Consider the following 21997-nt stretch of genomic DNA (forward strand, 5'->3'; position numbering starts at 1 on the left):
TGTGGGGAGGGCGGTAATGGGGGAAGGATGGGGAGGGAACACCCATATAGAAGTGGAGGGAGAGGGGCTAAGTGGATGTTGACCTGGAAATCAGGAAAGAGAATAACAATTGAAATGTAAATAAGAAATACCCAATTTAATAAAGATGGAGGAAAAACTCTACTGCAAAAAATAATAAACAAACAAACAAACAAAACCAACCATCAACTGATACAAGAAGATTGAAATAATCCCATGCACCCTATCAGACCACCATGGCCTATAGCTAGTCTTCAATAACAACAAAAGCAACAGAATATGTGAAAACTGAACAACTCTCTACTCAATGATAATTAGGTCAAGGATGAAAGAGAGAAAGAAATTAAAGACTTCCTAGAATTTAATCATAATGTTCACACATCATACCCAAACTTTCAGGACACAATGGAAGCAATGCTAAGAGGAAAATTCACAGCAATAAAGTGCACTGGTAAAGAAATTGGAGAGATTTTATACTAACAACTTAACAGCATACCTGAGAGATATAGAACAGAAGAAGCAAACTCAGCCAAGAGGAGTAGAGGCAGGAAATAGTCAAACTCAGGGTTGAAATCAACTAAATAGAAACAAAACAATAAAAAGAATCAGGAAAACCAAAAAAACTGGTAGGTTGAATCAATAAGATATTTAAACCCCTAGACAAACTTACTAAAGGTTCCAGAGGCAGTATGCAAATTAACAAAATCAGAAATGAGAAGGGAGACATAACAACAAAAATGGAGGAAATTCAAAAATCAGATCCGACTACAAAAGCCTACACTCAATAAAGCGGGAAAATCTGAATTAAATGGATGGTTTTCTAGACCATATACCAAAGTTAAATTAAGAGGAGGTAAACTTTCTAAACAGGTCAATATCTCATAAGGAAATAGAAAAAGTCATTATAAACCTTCCAACAGAAAAAAAGCCCAGGGCCAGATGGATTTAGTTTAGATTTCTACCAGACCTTCAAAGAGGACCTGATACCAATATTCCTCAAACTATACCATAAAATAGAAACAGAAGGAATACTACCTAATTCATTCGATGAAGCCACAATTACTTTGATACCTAAATCACACAAAGACCCTACCAAAAAAGAGAACTTCAGACCAATCTTGCTTATGAATACCAATGCAAAAATACTCAATAAACTTCTTGTGAACCAAATGCAAGAACACATCATAAACATCATTTGCCATGATTAAGTAGGCTTCAACCCAGGGATGTAAGGTTGGTTCAATATATGAAAGTCCATTAACGTAATCCACCATATAAACAAACTCACAGAAAAAAATCAAATGATCATATCCTTAGATGGAGAAAAGCATTTGACAAAATACAATACCCTCTCATGTTAAAAGTATGGGAGAGATCAGGAACTGAATGCCCATACCTGAACATAATAAATGAAATTTACTACAAACCAACAGCCAATATCAATTTAAATGGAGAGATTTTTGAAGCTACCCCACTAAAATCTGAGACAAGATAAAGATGCCCACTCCCCCCTATCTCTTCAATATAGTCCTTGAAGTGCTATCTAGAACAATAAGACAACAAAAAAGAGATCAAGGGGACAAAAATTGGCAAAGAAGAATTAAAGGTATCACTATTTGCCAATAATATGATAGTATACAAAAGTGACCCAAAAAAAATTTACCAGAGAACTTCTCCAGTCTCTAAACAATTTCAGCAAAGTGGCCAGATATAAAATTAACTCAAATAAATCAGTAGCCTTCCTTGATACAAATGATAAACAGGCTGAGAAAGAAATTCGGGAAACAATTGCCTTCACAATAGCCACAGATAATATAAAATATCTTGGGGTAACTACAACCAATCAAGTGAAAGATCTGTATGATAACAACTTAAAGTCTCTCAAGAAAGAAGACAAAGAAGTTCTCAGAAAATGGAGAGATCCTCCATGCTCATAGATTGACAAAATTAACATAGTAAAATGGCCATCCTGCCAAAGACAATCTACAGATTGAATGCAATCTCCATCAAAATCAAAACACAATTCTTCAAAGACATGGAACGAGCAATTCTGAAATTCATCTGGAAAGGCATAAAACCCAGAATAGTTAAAAAATTTCTTAACAATACACGAATGGCTGGGGGAATCCCAACCCTGACCTCAAGCTCTACTACAGAGCAATAGTGATAAATACTGCATTGTATTGGTACAGAGACAGACAGGTTGATCAAGGGGGTAAAATTGAAGACCCAGAAATAAAACCACAAAGTTACACACAGTTGATCTTTGACAAAAAAATCCAAAAGTATAAAATATAAAAAAGAAACCATCTTCAATAAATGGTGCTGGTCTAACTGGATATCAGTATACAGAAAGAAGAAAATAGACCTGTATTTATCACCATGCACAAAGCTCAAGTCCAAGTGAATCAAAGACCTCAATATAAAACCAGATACACTGAATCTAATAGAAGAGAAAGTGGGAAAGAGCCTTGAACTCATTGGCACAGGCAGAAATTTTCTAAATAAAACTCCAATGGCTCATGATCTAAGATCAAGAAAAAGGACCTCATGAAACTGGGAAGCTTCTGTAAGGCCAAGGACATAGTCAATAAGACAAACCAGCATTCTACAGATTGAGAAAAAATCTTCACTAACCATACATCTGATAGAGAGACTATATTAAAAATATATAAAGAATCAAAAAACCACACAACCCAATCAAAAAATGAAGGTATAGAACTAAACCAAGAATTCACAATAGAGGAATCTCAAGTGGCTAAGAGCCACCAAAGGAATGCTCAAAATCTTTAGTGATCAGAGAAATGCAAATCAAAATGACCCTGAGATTCCATCTTATATCAGTCAGAATGGCTAAGATCTAAAACTCAGGTGACAACACTTGTTGTCAAGGATGTTTAGAAAGAGATATACTACTCCATTGTTGATGGATTGCAAACTGGTACGACCACTCTGGAAATCAATTTGGAGGTTCCTCAGAAAATTAGAAATAGACCTACCTAAAGACCCAGAAATACCATTCTTAGGAATATACCAGAAAGATGCCCTTCCATGCCACAGGAGCACATGGTCGACTATGTTCATATTGGCCTTATTTGTGTTAGCCAGAAGCTGTAAACAACCCACATGTCCCATAACAGAAGAGTGGATACAGAAAATGTGGTTCATTTACACAATGGAATACTACTCAGCTATTAAGACTGAGGACATTCTGAGTTTTGAAGGCAAATAGATGGAACTAGAAAATGTCATCCTTAGTGAGGTAACTCAGACACAAAGAACATGGATGGTATGTTCTCATGAATAAGTGAATATCAGAAAAAAAAATAAAAAAGGTACAGAATACCCAAGATACCACAGAACCCAAAAAGTTCAACAAGCAGAAGGGCCCAAGTCAGGATGCCTCAGTTCCACTTGGGAGGGAAAAGAAAGCAACCACAAGGGAGGGAGGGAGAGAGGGACAAGGAAGAGAACAGGCATGGGAGTAGGGGAGAGGGGAACATGATCTGGTATTGGGTCGGGGGAAAGGACTGAAGCCCTGAAGGCCAGCAGAAAGAATGGAAAAAGAAACATCAAGAGAAAGGAGGTTGGGAGGACACTCTAGAATGTGCCAGAGACCTGGGAAATGAGAGACTCTCAGGACTCAAAGTGGGGACCCTAGATGAAAGTTCCTACAGTGGGAAAAGGAAACTTATTTAATCCACCTCCAGCAGAAAGACAGAGCATCAAATGAGGGATGAGGTTGCTATCCTATAGCCAATGCTCTGACCCATAATTCTTCCTGTCTGAAAGAAATGCAGGAGTGGAAATGGAGAAGTGCCTGAGGAAAAGAAGGTCCAGTGACAGGCCCAAAGTGGGTTCGAGCTCAAGGGGAAGCCCCAAGATGTGACACCATTACTGAAGCTATGGGTCATTCACAAAAAGGGACCTATCATGACGGCTCTCCAAAAGACCCAACAAGCACTTGAAAGAGTCAGATGTAGATATGTGCACCAAACCAATGAACAAAAGCTGCTGAGCCCTATGGTTGAATTAGGGGAAAGATGGAAGAAGGTAAGGAGGAGGGCAACCCAGTAGGATGACCAGCAGTCTCAATTAACCTGGACCCCTGAGATTTCTTAGACACTGGATCACCAACCAGGCAGCACACACCAGCTGAAATGAGCCCTCCAACACATATATAGCAGAGGACTCTGTGGCCTGGGTTCAGTCAGAGAGGATGTACCTTATCCTAAAGAGACTGGAGGTCCAAGGAAATTTAGAGATCTGGTAGGGTGGGTGGGGTTGGTAGAGTAGGGACATCCTTGTGGAGATGGGGGAGGAATGAGATGTGGAACCTGTTGGGGGCTGGACCAGGAGGGGAATAAAATCTGGAGTATAAAATTACACACATACATACATACATACATACATACATACATACATACATACATACATAAAAACTAAACAAAGAATTCTCAAGAGAGGAATGTTGAATAGCCATGATGCCCCTAAAGAAATTTTCAACAACCTTAGTCATCAAGGAAATGCAAATCAAACAATTCTATGATTATACCTCACACCAGTCAAAATGGCTAAGATCAAAAACTCAGGTGATGGCAGATGCTGACAAAGATGTGGAGAAAGAGGAACCCTCCTCCATTGTTGATGGGATTTCAAACTGGTACAATCATTCCCAAAAGCATTCTTCAGGTTCCTCAGAAAATTGGATAAAATACTACCTGAGACCCAGCTGCACCACTCCTGGGCATTTACCCAAAAGATGCTCCAATATATAACAAGGAACATGTTCCACTATGGTCATAGCAGCTTTATTTATAATAGCCAGAAGCTGGAAAGAACCCAGATGTCCCTCAACATTGGAATGGATATAGGAAATGTGGTACATTTACAGAATGGAGTACTACTCAGCTATTAAAAACAATGACTTCATGAAATTCTTAGGTTAAATATATGGAACTAGAACATATCATCCTGAGTGACATAACCCAGTCACAAAAGAAGACACATGATATGTACTCACTAAGTGGATACTATTTCAAAAGCTCAGATTACCCAAGATACAATCCACAGACCACATGAAGTTCAAGAAGGAGGACAACCAAAGTGCAGATGCTTCAGTTCTTCTTAGAAGGGGTAACAAAATTCTCACAGGAAATAAAGGATGAGAAGAACTTGGGAGGAAAGGAGGACGGGGTGGGGGAAAAGGGAAGACAGTATCAGCTTTGGGAGGAGACAGGGATGATATACAAAGAGTCAGGAAATTGAACAGAGGTTTGTATCGATGGGGGGTAGAAAATGGGGGTTAGCCACCAGCAAGTCCCAGGTCCCAGGAAAGCGTGAGACTCCCAAGACCTAACATAGATGAGATTAGCCAAAATACCCAGGAAAGGGGAGGAAGAAACTGTAAAGACTATATTCAGAGGTTAGCCAAGGCCTCGAAGATGCAATTTATAGACCATATGAAGCTCAAAAAGAAGAAAGATCAAAATGTGGATGCTTCATTCCTTCTTAGAAGGGAGAACAAAATAGTCACAGGAAGAAATACAGGGGCAAAGAGTAGAGTAGAGACTGAAGAAAAGGTCATCTAGAAACTGCCCCACCTGGGTATTCGTTCCATATGTAGTTGCCAAATGGAGTCACGTTTGCTAATGCTAAGAAGTGCTTGCTGACAAGAGCCTGATATGAATGCCTCTTGAGCTTTACTGATACAGATTAAGATGCTTGCAGTTAACCATCATACTGAGCACTGGGTCCCCTATGGAGGAGTTAAGAAAAAGGACTGAAGAAACTGAAGGGGTTTACAACCCCATAGAAAGAACAATGATATCAACTAACCAGACCTCCCAGGGCTCCCAGGTACTAAACCACCAACCAAAGAGTATCTATGGAGGAACCCATGGCTGCAACTGCATATGTAGCAGAGGATGGCCTTATCAGATATCAAACAGAGGAGAGGACCTTGGTCCCAGACCCTCCTGGAGCCTTAAGGACACAGGAACTGAGGAGCAATCTGACAAGATCATTCCAGTTTCCACCTGTGCACAGATCTGACCCTGTGACACAACTCTCTGTACCCAGATCCCACTGGGAGGAAGCTAGTTTCCAGGAGTGCTGACACACAGGCTTACAGGAGGGTCAAGGCACTGTCAAAGACAGCAAGACCAGCTATCATCAGATATAAGCATATGGCAAGAGGCAATGACAAGAACCTAAGCAATAGAATCAAGGCCACATGGCATCATCAGAACCCAGTTTCCAGACCAGAGCAAGCCCTGGATACCCCAATACACTAGAAAACCAAGATTTTGATTTAAAATCACAACTCATGATGATGTTAGAGGTCTTTAAGAAGCACATGAATAACTCCTTTAAAAAATACAGGACAACACAGGTAAACAGGTAGAAGCCCTTAAAGAAAACACAAAACTCCCTTAAATAATTACAGGAAAAAAACAGCCAAACAGGTAAAGGAATTGAATAAAACCATCCACAATCCAAAAATGGAAATAGAAATAATAAAGAAATCACAATTGAGAGAACCCCAGAGATAGAAAACCTAGGAAAGAGATGAGGAGTCATAGACAAAGCATCACCAACAGAATACAAAAGATAAAAGAGAGAATCTCAGAGGCAGAATATACCATAGAAAACATTGGCACAACTGTGAAAGAAAATGTAAAACACAAAAATCTCCTAACCCAAAACATCCAGGAAATCCAGGAAACAATGAGAAGATCAAAACTAAGGATAATAGGTATAAAAGAGAGCAAAGATTCCCAACATAAAGGGTCAGTAAATATCTTTGACAAAACTATAGGGAAAAAACCTTCCCTAACATAAAGAAAGAGATGCCCATAAACATACAAAAAGCCTACAAAACTCCAAATAGATTGGATCAGAGAAGAAATTCCTCCTGTCACATAATAGTCAAAACACCAAATGCACAAAACAAAAAAAAAGAATATTAAAAGAAGTAATGGGAAAATGTCAAGTAATATTTAAGGCAGACCTATCAGAACTACACCAGACTTCTCACCAGAGACTACAAAAGCCAGAAGATCCTGGGCAGATGTCATGCAGATCCTAGGAGAAAACAAATGCCAGTACAGGCTACTATATTCAGAAAAACTCTGAATTAACATAGGTGGAGAAAGCAAGGTATTTCATAACAAAACCAAATTTATACAATTTCTTTCTACAAATCCAGCCCTACAAAAGATAATAAATAGAAAACTTCAACAAAAGGAGTGAATCTAAATCCTAGAAAGCAAGAAAGTAATCTAATTTGAACTAACACAAAAGAAGATAGCCCCACAAACATAATTCTACCTCTAAAAACAAAAATAACAGGAAACAACAATCATTGGTTCCTAATATCTCTCAATATCAATACAATAAATTCCCCAATAAAAATACATAGACTTACAGACTGGATACATAAAAAGGACCCAGCTTTGTACTGCATGCAGGAAACATACCTCAGTAACAAATGAAAACACTACCTAAGAGTAAAATCTTGGAAAACAATTTTCCAAACAAATCGTCCCAAGGAACAAGCTGGAGTAGCCATTCTAATATCGAATAAAATCAACTTTAACACCAAAGTTATCAAAAAAGATAAGAAAGGACACTTAATAAACACCAAAGGAAAAATCAACCAAGATGAACTCTCCATCCTTAATATCTATACTCCAAATGTAAGGGCACCTACATTCATAAGAAAAACTTACTAAAATTCAAAGCACACATTGCATCTCACACAATAATAGTGGGAAAATCCAACACCCCACTCAATGGGTGTTGAACACTTCAACATCAATGGACAGATCATGAAAGCAAAAACTAAACAGAGAAATTAACAAAAGTTATGAACCAAACGGATTTAACAGATATTTATAGAACATTTCAACCTCAAACAAAAGAATACACTTTCTCAGCACCTCATGGAACCTTCTCCAAAATGATATAATTGGTCACAGAACAGGTTTCAACAGATACAAGAAGATTGAAATAATCCCATACATCCTATCAGATCACCACAGAGTAAAGCTGGTCGTTAACAACAACAACAACAACAACAACAACAACAACAACAACAACAACAACAAAAAGTGACAGAAAGCCTACATATACTTGGAAGTTGAACAATGTTCTACTCAATGATAACTTGGTCAAGGAAGAAATAAAGAAAGAAATTAAATACTTCTTAGAATTTAATGAAAATGAAGGCACAACATACCTAAACTTATGGGACACAATGATAGCAGTGCTAAGAGGAAAACTCATAGCTCTGAGTGACTCTAAAAAGAAATTGGAGAGGGCATATACTAACAGCTTGACAGCACACATAAAGACTCTAGAACAAAAAGAAGCAAGTACAACCAAGAGGAGTGAATATAAGGAAATAATCAAAGTGAGGGATGAAATCAACCAAGTAGAAACAAAAAAGAACTATACAAAGAATCAACCAAACTAGGAGATGGTTCTTTGAGAAAATCAACAAGTTAGATAAACCCTTAGCCAAACTAGAGGGCACAGAGACAGAATCCAAATTAACAAACACAGAAATAAAAAGGGAGACATAACAACAGAATTTAAGAAAATTCAAACAAAAACCATCAGATCCTACTACAAAAGCCTATACTCAACAATACAGGAAAATCTGAATGAAAGGGATAATTTTCTAGACAGATACCAAGTACCAAAGGTAAGTCAGGATCAGATAAAAACAATTAAACAGTTTCATAACTCCTAAGGAAATAGAATCAGTCATAAAAAGCCAACAAAATCCCTGGACCAAATGGATTTAGTACAGAATTCTATCAAGCCTTCATAAGACCTAATACCAATAGTGCCAAGAATGTCCAAACTATTTCACATAATAGAAGCAGAAGGATCACTACCTAATTCCTTCTATGAAGCTCCAATTATGCTTATACTAAATCACACAAATACCTAACAAAGAAAGAGACTTTCAGACCAATTTCTGAATATCCCTTCTGAATATCGACCCAAAATTATTCAATAAAATTCTCTCAAGCAGAATCTCAGAACACATCAAAATGGCTATCCATCATGATCAAGTAGGCTTCATCCCAGTGTTACAGGGATTATTCAATATATGGAAATCCATCAACATAATCCACTATATAAACAAACTCAAAGATAAGAACCATATGATCATCTCATTAGATGCTGAAAAAGAATTTGACAAAATTCAACACCACTTCGTGTTAAAAGTCTTGGAAAATTCAGGAATTCAAGGCCCATACCTAAACATAGTAAAAGCAATATATAGCAAATCAGTAGCCAACATCAAAATAAATGGAGAGAAATTTGAATCAATCCCAGTAAAATCAGGAATGAGACAAGGCTGCCCACTCTCTCCCTACTTACTCAATATAGTACTTGAAGTCCTAGCCACAGCAATCAGACAACAAAAAAAGGTCAAAGGGATACAAATTGAAAAGGAAGACATTAAAACATCACTATTTGCAGATGATATAATAGTATACTTAAGTGACCCCAAAAATACCAACAGAGAACTCCTATAGCTGATAAACAACTTCAACAAAATGGCTGGATATAAAATTAGCTTAAACAAATCAGTAGCCTTCCTCTACTCAAAGGATAAACAGACTGGGGAAACAGATTGGGGAAAGCATACCATTCAGAATAGTCAAAAATAGTATAAAATACCTCGGTATGACTCTAAGCAAGCAAATGAAAGATCTGTATGACAAAAACTTCAATTGTCTGAAGAAAAAGATTTCAGAAAATGGAAAGTTCTTCCATGCTCATGAATTGGCAGGATTAACATTATAAAAATGGCTGCCTTGCCAAAAGCAATCTACAGATTCAATGCAATCCCCATCAAAATTCCAACTCAATTCTTCATAGAGTTAGAAAGAGCAATTTGCAAATTCATTTGGAATAAAAAAAAGTCAGAAAATTAAAACTATCCTCAACAATAAAAGAACTTCTGGGTAATCATCATCCCTCACCTCAAGCTCTTTACAGAGCAATTGTGATTAAAATGTATGATATTGTTAGCTCATGCAGGTAGCTCAATGGAATAGAATTGAAGACCCAGAAATGAACCCACACACCTATGTTCACTTGATCTTTGACAAAGGAGCTAAAACTATCCAATGGAAAACAGATAGCACTTTTGACAAATGGTGCTGGTTTAACTGGAGGTAAGCATGTAGAAAAATGCAAATCAACCCATTCTTATTGCCCTGTACAAAGCACAAGTCCAAGTGGATCAAGAATCTCCACATAAAACCAGATACACTCAAACTAATAGGAGAAAAAGTGGGGAAGATCCTTAAACACATGGGCACAGGGGAAAATTTCCTGAACCGAACACCAATGGCTTATGTTCTAAGATCAAGAATCAACAAATGGGATTTCATAAAATTGCAAAGCTTCTGTAAGGCAAAAGACACTGTCATCAGGACAAAACGGCAACCAACAGATTGAGAAAAGATCTTTACCAATCCAACATCGATTGAGGGCTAACATCCAATATATACAAAGAACTCATGAAGTTAGACTCCAGTGAGCCAAATAACCCTATTAAAAAATGGGATACAGAGCTAAACAAAGAATTCTCAGCTGAGGAGTATCAAATGGATGAGAAGTACTAAAGAAATGTTCAACATTCTTAGTCATTCAGGAAATGCAAATCAAAACAACCCTGAGATTCCAGCTTACACCAATCAGAATGGCTAAGATCAAAAACTTAGGTGACAATAGATGCTGGTAAGGATGTGGAAAAAGAGGAACACTCCTCCACTGTTGTTGGGACTGCAAGCTGCAACAACTACTCTGGAAATCAGTCTGGAGGTTCCTCAGGAAATTGGACATAGTGTTGCCTGAAAGATGCTCCCACATAAAACAAGGACATATGCTCCACTATGTTCATAGCAGCCTTATTTATAATAGCTGGAAGCTGAAAAGAACGCAGATGCCCTTCAACAGAGGAATGGATACAGAAAATGTGGTACATCGACACAATGGAATATTACTCAGCTATCAAAAACAATGACTATGAAATTTGTAGGAAAATTGATAGAACTAGAAAATATCCTGAGTGAGGTAACCCAACACACACACACACACACAAAAAAAACACCATGGTATGTATTCACTGATAAATTGGTATTAGCCCAAAGCTCAGATTACCCAAGATACAATTCACGGACCACATAAAACACGAGAAGAAAGACAACCAAAGTGTGGATTCTTTATTTCTTCTTAGAAGGAGAAACAAAAATATTCATAGGAGGAAATACAGAGGCAAAGTTTGGAGCTGAGACTGAAAGAAAGGCCATCCAGAGACTTCCCCACCTGGGCAGCCAGCCCATACACATACAGCTACAAAACCCAGAGGATATGGCTGATGCCAAGAAGGGCTTGCTGACAGGAGCCTGATATAGCTGTCTCTTGATGGGCTCAGCCCGAGCATGACAAATACAGAGGTGAACATTAGCAGCCAACCATTGAACTAAGAATGAGGTTCCCATTTGAGGAGTTAGAGAAAGGATTGAAGGAGCTGAAGGGACTTACAACCCCATAAGAACAGCATTATCAACCAACCAGAGCTCCCAGAGACTAAACCACTACCCAAAGACTACACATTGACAGACCCATGGCTTCAGCTGAATATATAGCAGAGGATGGCCTTGTTGGGCACCAATGGGAGGAGAAACCCTTGGCCCTGCTAAGACTGGACCCCCCAGTGTAAGGGAGTGTCAGGGCGGGGAGATGGAAAGGGTTGGGTGATTGGCTAGGGAAACACCCCCATAGAAGAAGAGGGAGGGTGATGGTATAGGGGGTTTATGGACTAGAAACCAGGAAAGGGGATAACATTTTAAATGTAAATTAAAAATATCCAATAAAATATATATTTAAAAAATATGTGAGCTAAAGAACCAAATTCACCACACCTTTATGAAAATAGGAATAGCAGACTCCAAATCAAACAAGCATGTTTGGAGGAAGACTCACCAGGAAGCAACCAAGAGCTCCACAGTTCACTTAGGTTAGGGAAAGAAAAAGTCTTCCTCAAAGGTAAGGACTATGTGTAGGATCACTCAATTAAGGCTCATTGAGTAAAAGTGCACACTGTGCAAATCTGATGACCTAAGTTCAATTCCCAGGAAAGGTATGTAAAAAACCAGATGCAGTGGCACACATCTGCAGATGGTAGGCAGAGACACAGAATCAGCTAGAGACCTTAAGCAAGCCAACAGGGAGTATGCAGCTAGATCAAGAAATACCTACTATGCCTCTACAAGGAGGAAGATGAGGATCAACGGCAAAAAGTTATCCCCTAACCTACACACACACACACACACACACACACACACACACACACACACACACACTCACACACAAACACAAACACACAAAATGAATAAAATAAGGAATTGGAAGGATTGCTCAGTGGTACTGCCCTTACATTGGACCAGAACTTAGTTCCCAGCACCCATGTGTGGCTTGCAACCTTTCGTAACACTTTCTCCTTTTCTCCAAGTCTCCAGAATTGAACTGTATAACTCTTTACTCTTTCTGTGCTTTTCAGCTTGTGCCCACTTATAGCAGAGCATATACAGGACTAGGTTTCAAGGCTTACATGTTGCTCTAATTGTTTCTTTAGCTCCAAGGATGCTCTCAGACAAATAGGCAGAAGAGGTCAAGAAGAGGACCAAGCCAAGCTAGGGAGTTGGGAAACTGCACGAAGCTACCCCTGGTTTCTTTTTTTCTCTCTCTCTTCCTTCCTTCCTTCCTTCCTTCCTTCCTTCCTTCCTCTCTTCCTTCCTTCCTTCCTTCCTTCCTTTCTTTCTTTTCTTTTCTTTTCTTTAATTTTTCCTTCCATTTTTATTAAATTGGGCATTTCTTATTTACATTTCAAATGTTATTCCTTTTCCCAGATTCCTGTCCATCAGCCCCCTGACCCCTACTCCTCCTCTTCTAAGTGAGTGTTCCCCTCCCCTTCCACTCCCATTAAAGCCCCATCTGAACAATACCCTACACTGGGGGTCCAGCCTTGGCAGGGTCAAGGGCTTCCCCTTCCACTGGGGCCCCAACAAGGCTATTCACTGCTACCTATGAGGTTGGAGCCCTGGGTCAGTCCATGTATAGTGTTTGGGTAGTGGTTTAGTCCCTGGAAGCTCTGGTTGGTTGGCATTGTTGTTCATACGGGGTCTCAAGCCCCTTCAGCTTTTTCAGTCCTTTCTCTGATTCCTCCAACAGGGGTCCCCTTCTCAGTTTAGTGCTTTGCTGCTGGCATTTGCCTCTGTATTTGATATGTCCTGGCTATTCTATATCCGGTTCCTGTCAGCATGCACTACTTAGCTTCATCCATCTTACCTAGTTTTGGTGGCTGTATATGTATGTATCCCTAGTTTCATAACCTTCTGTACCATATCCTATCCATTAATGCCCCAGGATTTTGCTTCTAATGGTTCAAATCTATCAACTAGAATAACCAATGGTTTCCTTTCTATTATGATATTTTTCAGCACAATAAAGGCAGTAGGGTTACTTCTTACATGGGAGAAAGGCACCTTAAATTGAATGTGCTTACAAAGTCTCCAGCACATACTTGTTTCTTAGTTTTATTTTATAAACTATGTAATGCTTAAAATTAAAATGTGTCTTTATAAATGAGTCATTTAGTGGCTATGGAAAATAAGTTTAGATTTTTAAGGTTTTTAAAACTCTGGACTAAAAGGATTAAAAAAATAACAAAAAACCTTTTTGAAAAAAACAAAAAAGAAATGAGTACAGTGAAAGATGTGTGAAAGAGATTACAAAAGACAGTGAGGAATTTTTAAGAGTGTGGGATATGATATTGTCTTGACTGAAGTAATGTATTTATGCAGGTAACTATATGTGAAAAGGGCCCTTCTTGATCTGCTACTATCCATTACTCAAGACTCATAATATATCTACCTAATTGCATAAAAGTTTAGCAATCAGGCTTTAATGCTTCTTCATAAAACTCCTTCCTTTCTTTGCTCATGTGGTTCTTTGCTGAAATCTATCCCTTTCTGTCCTTAACATTTCTTCTTATTAGTTGATAACCGTTTTGCACTCCGCTTATATCATTTTTCCTCAAAGCTTTCTCTAATGACTTCTCAATTTTTCAAATCTAGCTCTCACTCCTATAAGGAGTGCTTGCACTATGTGAATCTCTTCCGTTGTATAAGTCTCTCCCTATTACAAGCATCTCTTCCTTCACTAGGATGTAAGTTCTTGAGAGTAGGTAAACCTCATTCATCTTTGAATTACTAATGCCTAACACAGTACCTAATTACACTAAAAATTAATGAGATTGTTAAAAAATTAGGTTGAGTTTATTTGTTAGCTCCAAATATTCTAATATTGTGGAATGAACAAGATACTGCAGAGTCAGGAACCTTGGGAATTTTGTTGTTGCTAATAAATTATGGTTTAAGCATAGAAGAATAAGCTTCTCATTAACTAACAGAAGGTAAACAAGTGAGCTGCCTTTTAGAGTTACACAAGTCCCAGCATCCTTGAGTCTTGTCACAGTCTTTTCAGACTCATAGAAACCAGTTCTCCACAGAGCCTCAATGACCAAGGTGACCTGGGTGAGTCACCATTTACTCTGTCCTTCACAAAAAAAATCACTTTTTGCTTCTCTCCTCTCTGATTTTCTATTTGCTCAGACTCATGTCAAATTGACATATACAATCTACTCAGTAGTGAATATTGCCACTAGTTTTGCAAAATGCTACAATGACCCTATTTTCATAAAAGCTGACACAAAATTTCAACTACCATTTCTTCACCTTTACCAGACAGTTTCAGAACCTCCCACTCTTCTGTCTAACATTCAGAGAAACTGATATCTACCTAACAGTTAAAATCCGCCACTTCCTCCCCCATGACTCACAGCATTCTCATGGGGTTATTTTTTTATGAAGAAATCTCCTGACGTCAATTTCCAGAAAACCTCCACAACTAAACCACAGTGAACTGGGTCCACATCCCAGGACCCACTGTGGGAGCCAGAGCCAAACACTATTTAATTATTCCAAGTAAAGAGCTTGGGCTAATGAACTGTATTATAGGTTTCTAATTTGATCTCTCTTTTGATCTGCAATTACAGCACCAGTGAGATCAAGTTTAAAATGACTCTGGTGCCGGTTGTGGTGGCACATGCTGGTAGGATTTGCTGAAGGAGGCAGAGACAGGAGGATCACGAGTTCGAGATGACTCTGGTTAGACAGAAACTTCAAAACACCCTACCAGTTCTCAAGCTTTGTCTTTATCTAATACAATCTCAGAGGTCAATGTGTAACAACAAGGAGCTTTGCTTTCACATAGATGACTTATGAGATATTAACAAACTCTTCTTGAAAAAAACAAAAAACACACAAAAAAACAAGACAAAAAATGCAAGAAATCCATGGTCAGAACATTTTGAAAATATTCAAAGGAGGGAAGTAACCAACCACCCTACACAGATATGATGCCTAAAAACCCCAACAACGACCAGGATGGCATGATAACCCTAAGCATGCAGTAACAGCATGCATAACTTATGGGTAGCCATCAGGTCTTTCATTGTACTTATGACCCACTCAATAAGAGGAAGAGACAAGAAACCTAGCCAGTGACCCAAGACTAGTGAATGTGTAGATCATAGAGGAGAACAAACAAGTGCCACTTTACTAAACAAAAATAATCCTAACTACATTCTAACTATTTATCCTTATGCCTACATATCAGTGTAGCCCTTACCCCACATCAAGGAAACTGGTTTTCAATAGACAGAACCATTACAGAAAATCACACTGCATCAAAAGTGAGAGTTCTGGAATCCAACCCCAATGGATACATCTATGAAACAACTTCCATACTTAAGATTTAAGAATCAGTGTGTTAAAGGGGGGAGAAAGTTTGTAAGAGCCAGAAGATTAAGGAGTTCAATTGTGTATTCCAGGAATGTTGGGAACTATGTACACCAAGTCTCACCAACACAACTACTTAACCATGAGCTGAACAAGAACAATAGACACTCTAAATGTGGACTAGAGAAAAGGTATTTTCTGTGCACCTTTAAATAATGTGTTATAAACTAATGTTCATTGTGGGTCTAAATAAGAGAAAAGTATTCTTGCAAAACTATGTAATTTTATACTAAAATTTTCTTATTCATAATACTGTGTCATTACATTGAAGTCTATTTATTCTGGGATTATTGGCAGCCCAGCACATATCAACTTGACCAATGGACCTTTGTAGGAGACCACATCTCTTGATATGCTACATAGATACATTAAGACTAACATCAGCCTAATTCCAGCTTCAGCAAAGCATAGAACTTTGGTGGACTTGCTGCTTTGCAAGATGGATCAAGTAAAGTCGGATTGTAAGTAATCACTGACTTGCAGTTGTTTCCAGGTGTGGAAAAATTATATGTGAGCAATGTAACTTAATGAAGATGACTCATTGAGCTCAATGAGTACAGATCATGTTTTGATAAATAAAAGCTTTAGAATCAGGTTTAATTTAAGTTCCAGCTCTGCTCCTTAAAAGTCAGTGGGGGGATAGGCCCTTGGTCCTGTGAAGGCTCAATGCCCCAGTGTAGAGGAATGCCAGGGTGGGGAGTTAGGAGTGGGTGGGTGGGTGAGTTAGTACCCTCATAGGAGCAGGAGGAGGAAAGATGGGATAGGGGTTTCAGGAGAGCAAACAAGGAAAGTGGATAACATTTGAAATGTAAATAAAGAAAATATCCAACAAAAATGCAAAAAAAGAGAAACAAAAACAAATAACAAAACCATTAAAAAAAATACAGCCTTGGACAACTTCCTCAAGCTGTCAAACTTCCTGTTTCCTCATCTTTAAACTGGGCTAATAGTATTGCCCTCGAATTGCTCTAAGGAGTAAATGTGGTAGAAATTCCTGAATGCCTCAGTGCCAGAGGTTCAGTGAGAGCCAGCTCAAAGACCCAAACATTTCTGATAGTGGCCCTGAGTTCCTGAGAGTTCCTCAAGAGTGAAATGTACCATGCTGGAAAGACTTTAATCACCTTTTCCCTCATTATGTTTCTTGGAAATACTTCTTTAAAACTTTTAAAGTGAAAAAGATAAACCCAAATGATAGTAGGGGCTTATTTCTTCTCATCTGGGAGCTCAGCTAGGTATTACTAGTAGCTTACATGTGGTAAAGATCTTTATAATAAAGCCATTACTTAAACCAAACCACTATAACTAAATCAACATACTAATCATTGGATAGAACCTGAAGGGAGGGAATTGTTGGTAATTTCACAAAAAGCTCTATTCATCCTTCTGATCGTGTGAAACACCCAGGTTAGAGAGGAGCAGTTATCTGTAGCTCTCACACAATCCATCCAGTAGACATCATACCTTTTTTATTACCCTAAAATGATAAAGAACTTTGCAGTAAATGGTACTATTCTACTTGGTGAGAATAGACAGTCAGTAGAGTTTTACATCTGTACCCCAACATAGAGATGAATGGCTTATGTTGTGAGTTCTTACCTATTGGCTTTGGAAGTACATATTTTCCTCTTTATCAAAAACCTTTCTTCCCAAACCAAGTGTCCAACCTCCCTCTTGTCCAGGAGCAGCAACTCTGGAGGCCAGATCTAGACAGGTATCTGGTTTCCATGAATTGTTTTGACTCAACACATACACCTGAAGTGGTAGCTAGTCATGAAACTATGCCGAGGGCAAGTTCCTAGTACAAACCCCAACACTCTAAAGACAGATGTCTAGTCTACAGAGCAACCTACACACAGTGACTGCTTGTTGGTGTATAAAGTGCTGTAGGCTGATTGTGAACACAAGCCAAACCACTATTACTAAATCAACATACTAGTCATCAGATGAAACCTTAAGGTAGCAGATTGGCTATAACTTCACGAAAAGCTCTATCTTGCCTTCTGATCACGTGAAACACCTAGGTTAGAGGGGATCTGTGCCTTAACTCAGCCGCATTCAATCAAAATTGTTGTATCTAAGTCTCAGGCTCTGCCCTTTTGATACACCCCATACTTGTCTGTTGAGTAAACTTGCCATATATTTTCAGTTGCCTAGTAGAAGAAAGGGCCTGGTGCTTCCTGTTATCATGTGACTGGTCTGTCTTGCTTAATTTCATTTCTGCCATGCCTGTGGCAGGAAGTGGGGGAGTAATACCTCTTTGAGTACATATATAGTGTCTGTTCACTGGAAACTTTAATATTTCCAATCTCTATGATAAATTCAAAGCAGTCTCCTCTCTTTGGGAGTCTTTGGAAAACTCCTGAACTCCTGTATTTTGTGGACATCCTCCCTACTTTATAGAAAAGAGCAGTCTATTGTGTTCTGTGTGTCCTTATATCTGCCCTCCATGTTAATCTCTTTGGGACTGACAACCACATCTGTTAACTTTGAGGTCCCAGCACCTGAGCACAGTGCCTGGCCTTTGGGACATTGCAGGGTAGAAAGGAATGAGGAAGCAACGCACTAGTCTGAGGCTTCTAGGAAGTCAGATGCCATAGAAGGTATCAAAACAACGGAGGTTTTTCTTTATATCTTTTCCTCTTGCTAACAAACACAACTGAAATCCTTTGAGTGGTAGTGAGGTAGCTATGTTGGCCTGGGCTGTGAATCACTTCCTGTGAACATAGAGATAAGCAAACATAATATCTAAAGGCAAAATAACCTTAACTGGCCCACACAGGAAACCACATTTCAGTTCAGCATCTGCTCCTAATCAACCAGTTTCAAAGCAGTGAAGATTTGGATCGAGATTGAGAAAGCAAAATGTTGCTCACACCACAGATAAAATTCGTCTCTGGCTCAATCTTCTAATATATATAATTGCCCAGAAGAGTTCCTCACGTGCAAACCTTTTACTGGGCAAATTCTATTCCTTCATATCTCCTCCTTATCAACAGTATACTGACAGACAGCAATGGGTGCCCAACCCATGGTTTTAACTTGGCTCACTTAGGTCACTATTTCTAAACATAAGGTTTAGGAGCCTCTGAAGTATCTCCACATGATCTCCCTTGAGTTTCAGGTAAGTAAATGTGGACATGGGTACTTTACTTTCTCCCCTTTAGATTATAATCAAACGATCTTCTCACAGTTCTTGGACCAAAAAAGACCCGATACAGACATTTTGTTTTGACCAAAGCTTGACTATCCTTTTGCTGAATACTTACACCCTAGAATAATTTGTAAGTTGGAAACTACTACTGTATCAAGTTATGCGGGTTTCCTCTGGACTACATATTTTATATGAGATTTGTCAATGTACAAGCTTCGTATGTCACAGATCATTTAACGTGAGGAAAGAAGCCTTTCAGATCATAATGTTTCTCTTCCTCTTTGAAAGCCCCCAAAACTAAACACCCCTAGAGGGTACATAGAAATAAAATCATGAAGTGCATTGCAGAACACCTAACTATGTAGCAGTTTTTTGTACCGGTCTTATACCAAAACATGACAGTCACAGCACTAACTTTCCTTTTAAATTTTTTTTCAAATGAAGGCAATACATCTCCTGGCAACTGCTCTAAATCACTCAGGCTATGATTTTCTCCCCTTCTTTAAAATGAAACTCCAAGTTTTCTAAAGAATAAACAACACAGAAGATTTTCCCAATTTCATCTCATCTCACCTAGAAAACTTCAAGCACTAGAAACCAATTCTAGTGTAAGTAGAATTCAAGTGTCATAATAATGTATGCTCAAGGATACTCAGGCCCAAAGAGATATCAGAAAATAAAACACCAATTAAATCAAAGTATTTCTGGACCAATTGCCTGAGGAAAGAGCTGATCTAAATATTTGTAAACACCACATATTTTAAAGTTACTAAAGGGATATGTGAAGATCTTAAAATGCTGTGTGCTGCATTAGCTGGTTCAGGGCTGTTAAAAGTCATCAAGGCTTACCTTTAGAAGGCAGTGTCCCTCAGTACTTCAGGTAGAATTTGCTTATTATCTTTAAAGTGGCGAGCACAGTCTGGTAACCCAGAAGTCTATGTCTATTTGTGTAAAAGGAGAAGTGAAGAGAGAAAAAATACGATCATGCTGTGACGACGGAAACCCAAGTGAGAAGAGTGAGGAAGTGAGACTGAGTATTCTCTCTTCAGTTAATATATTCAACTGTTTCTCAGTAGGGTTTTAGAGTCTTCCACCCCAAGCCTATTCTAAGCTGGTTTCTGGAAGCTAAAGGAGGTCTGACATACCAATCTTAGAGTCCTAGTGAACTCTACAGTAACTTTGGGTGATAGTTCCTGACCTTAGAACAGTACTCAATTGAAGCAGCAACTACAAATCACATGTGGATCTGTTCCTGTGTACATGTTCCCAACACCTGACCACAAACTATACTACTAAGCCATGTTGAGAAAGACAGCATGGTACGGGAACCAAAACATACTTGCAGAACAATAGAGCATGGTAGAGGACACAGAAATAAACTTGCATAGGTTTATTCCTACCTACTTTTGGACAAAGGTGTATCAAATCATGGGCTAGAAAAACTAAATTGTATTGAATAAAAGCTGTCAAAATTAGATAGCTACTAGCAAAAGATTAAATTAAATCTATATTTTTTACCCTTTGCAAAAATTAAATTCAAAATGGACCAAAGACCTTAATTTAAAACCCAAAATACTAAAACTACTATGAAAAACACTTCAAAATATTGCTATAACCAAACCTCTTGGAATAGAATTCCAACAGAAAACGCACTTTAAAATGGGATTAAAGAAAAGTGATCAACATAGACTCTCAGAAAGTGAATACAAAGAAAATACCTTTGACAGCCGTGTGTCAAACAGGGGTTTGATATTTAGAAATATAAAGTGTTGCACAAATTAAGCACCAAAAAGGAAAAAACCATTCAAAACTGCTTATCGATGAACAGGTCAATGAACTTAACTGTTTTCCAAAGAAGAAAAACAGATGAACAACAAATATTTTTTTAAATGTTGTGCATCCCAGCCAGCAGAAAAACACAAATTAAAACTACTTTGAATCCTGGTTCTCTGGCTTTTACAATTTTTCAATCCCCTTGTGCATACTTTTTATTATTTTATTTACTTGCATTCCAAATGTTGCCACACTTCCTGACCCCCTCTCCAAGAGTTCTTCATCCCATACTCCCTCCCCTTTGCCTCTGAAAGGGTGCTCCCCAGCTCACCCAAACATCCACCCACTCCCCCCTCACCTCCTCACCACCATCTCATCCCCCATATCTCTCTTACCTGGGGCTACAGTCTCTACAGGATTAGGCACATCCTCTCCCACTGAGGCCAAATAAGGCAGTCCTCTGCCACATATGGGACAGGGAGACGTGGACCAGCCCATGTACTCTTTGGTTGGTGGATTAGTCTCTGGGAGCTCCCAAGAGTCCTGGTTAGTTGATACTATTGGTCTTCATATGGGGTTGCCATCCCTTTCAGCTCCTTCAGTCTTTCCCCTAACTCTTCCATAGGGGCTCCCTGACCTCAGTCCAATGGTTGGCTGTAAGTATTTTCATCTGTCTCAGTCAGCTGCTACTACAACCTCTCAGAGGACAGCTATGCTAGGCTCCTGTGCAAGCACAACAATGTCATCAGTAATAGTGTCAAGGTTTGGTAATCACCCATGGGATGAATCCCAAGTTGGGCTAGTCACTGGATGGCCTTTCCTTCAATCTCTGCTATATTTTTGTCCCTGCCTTTCCTTCAGACAGGAACAATCCTGGGTCAAAAAAATTTTAACGTAGTTTGGTGACTCTATCCCTCAACTGAGAGCACTATCTATCTACTTAAGGTGATCTCTTCACTGTTGGGCATTTTTGACTAAGATCATCCCCATTGCGTCCTGGGAACCTCTCACATCCCACGTGTCTGGGAATTTCTAGAGATTCACCCCACCTCCCACCCCCAGCAGCTGCATATTTCCATTTGTTCTCCTGGCTTCTCAA

General features: G+C 38.8%; 1 protein-coding gene across 2 annotated transcripts in view; it reads right to left on the reverse strand.

The window, feature by feature from the left end:
- Positions 1–20134, reverse strand: part of Cd53 (Cd53 molecule) — a 47557-nt gene extending 27423 nt beyond the window's left edge. Inside the window, exon 1 of one of the 2 annotated variants that reach the window (XR_010063581.1) lies at positions 19975–20134. The gene's annotated coding sequence lies outside the window, so the exon portion shown is untranslated. The remainder of the gene's footprint in view (positions 1–19974) is intronic. The other variant, NM_012523.2, reaches the window with a different exon arrangement.
- Positions 20135–21997: the final 1863 nt, after the last annotated feature.

The sequence above is a fragment of the Rattus norvegicus genome, chromosome 2 (genome assembly GCF_036323735.1).
Source record: "Rattus norvegicus strain BN/NHsdMcwi chromosome 2, GRCr8, whole genome shotgun sequence".
NCBI lineage: Eukaryota > Metazoa > Chordata > Mammalia > Rodentia > Muridae > Rattus > Rattus norvegicus.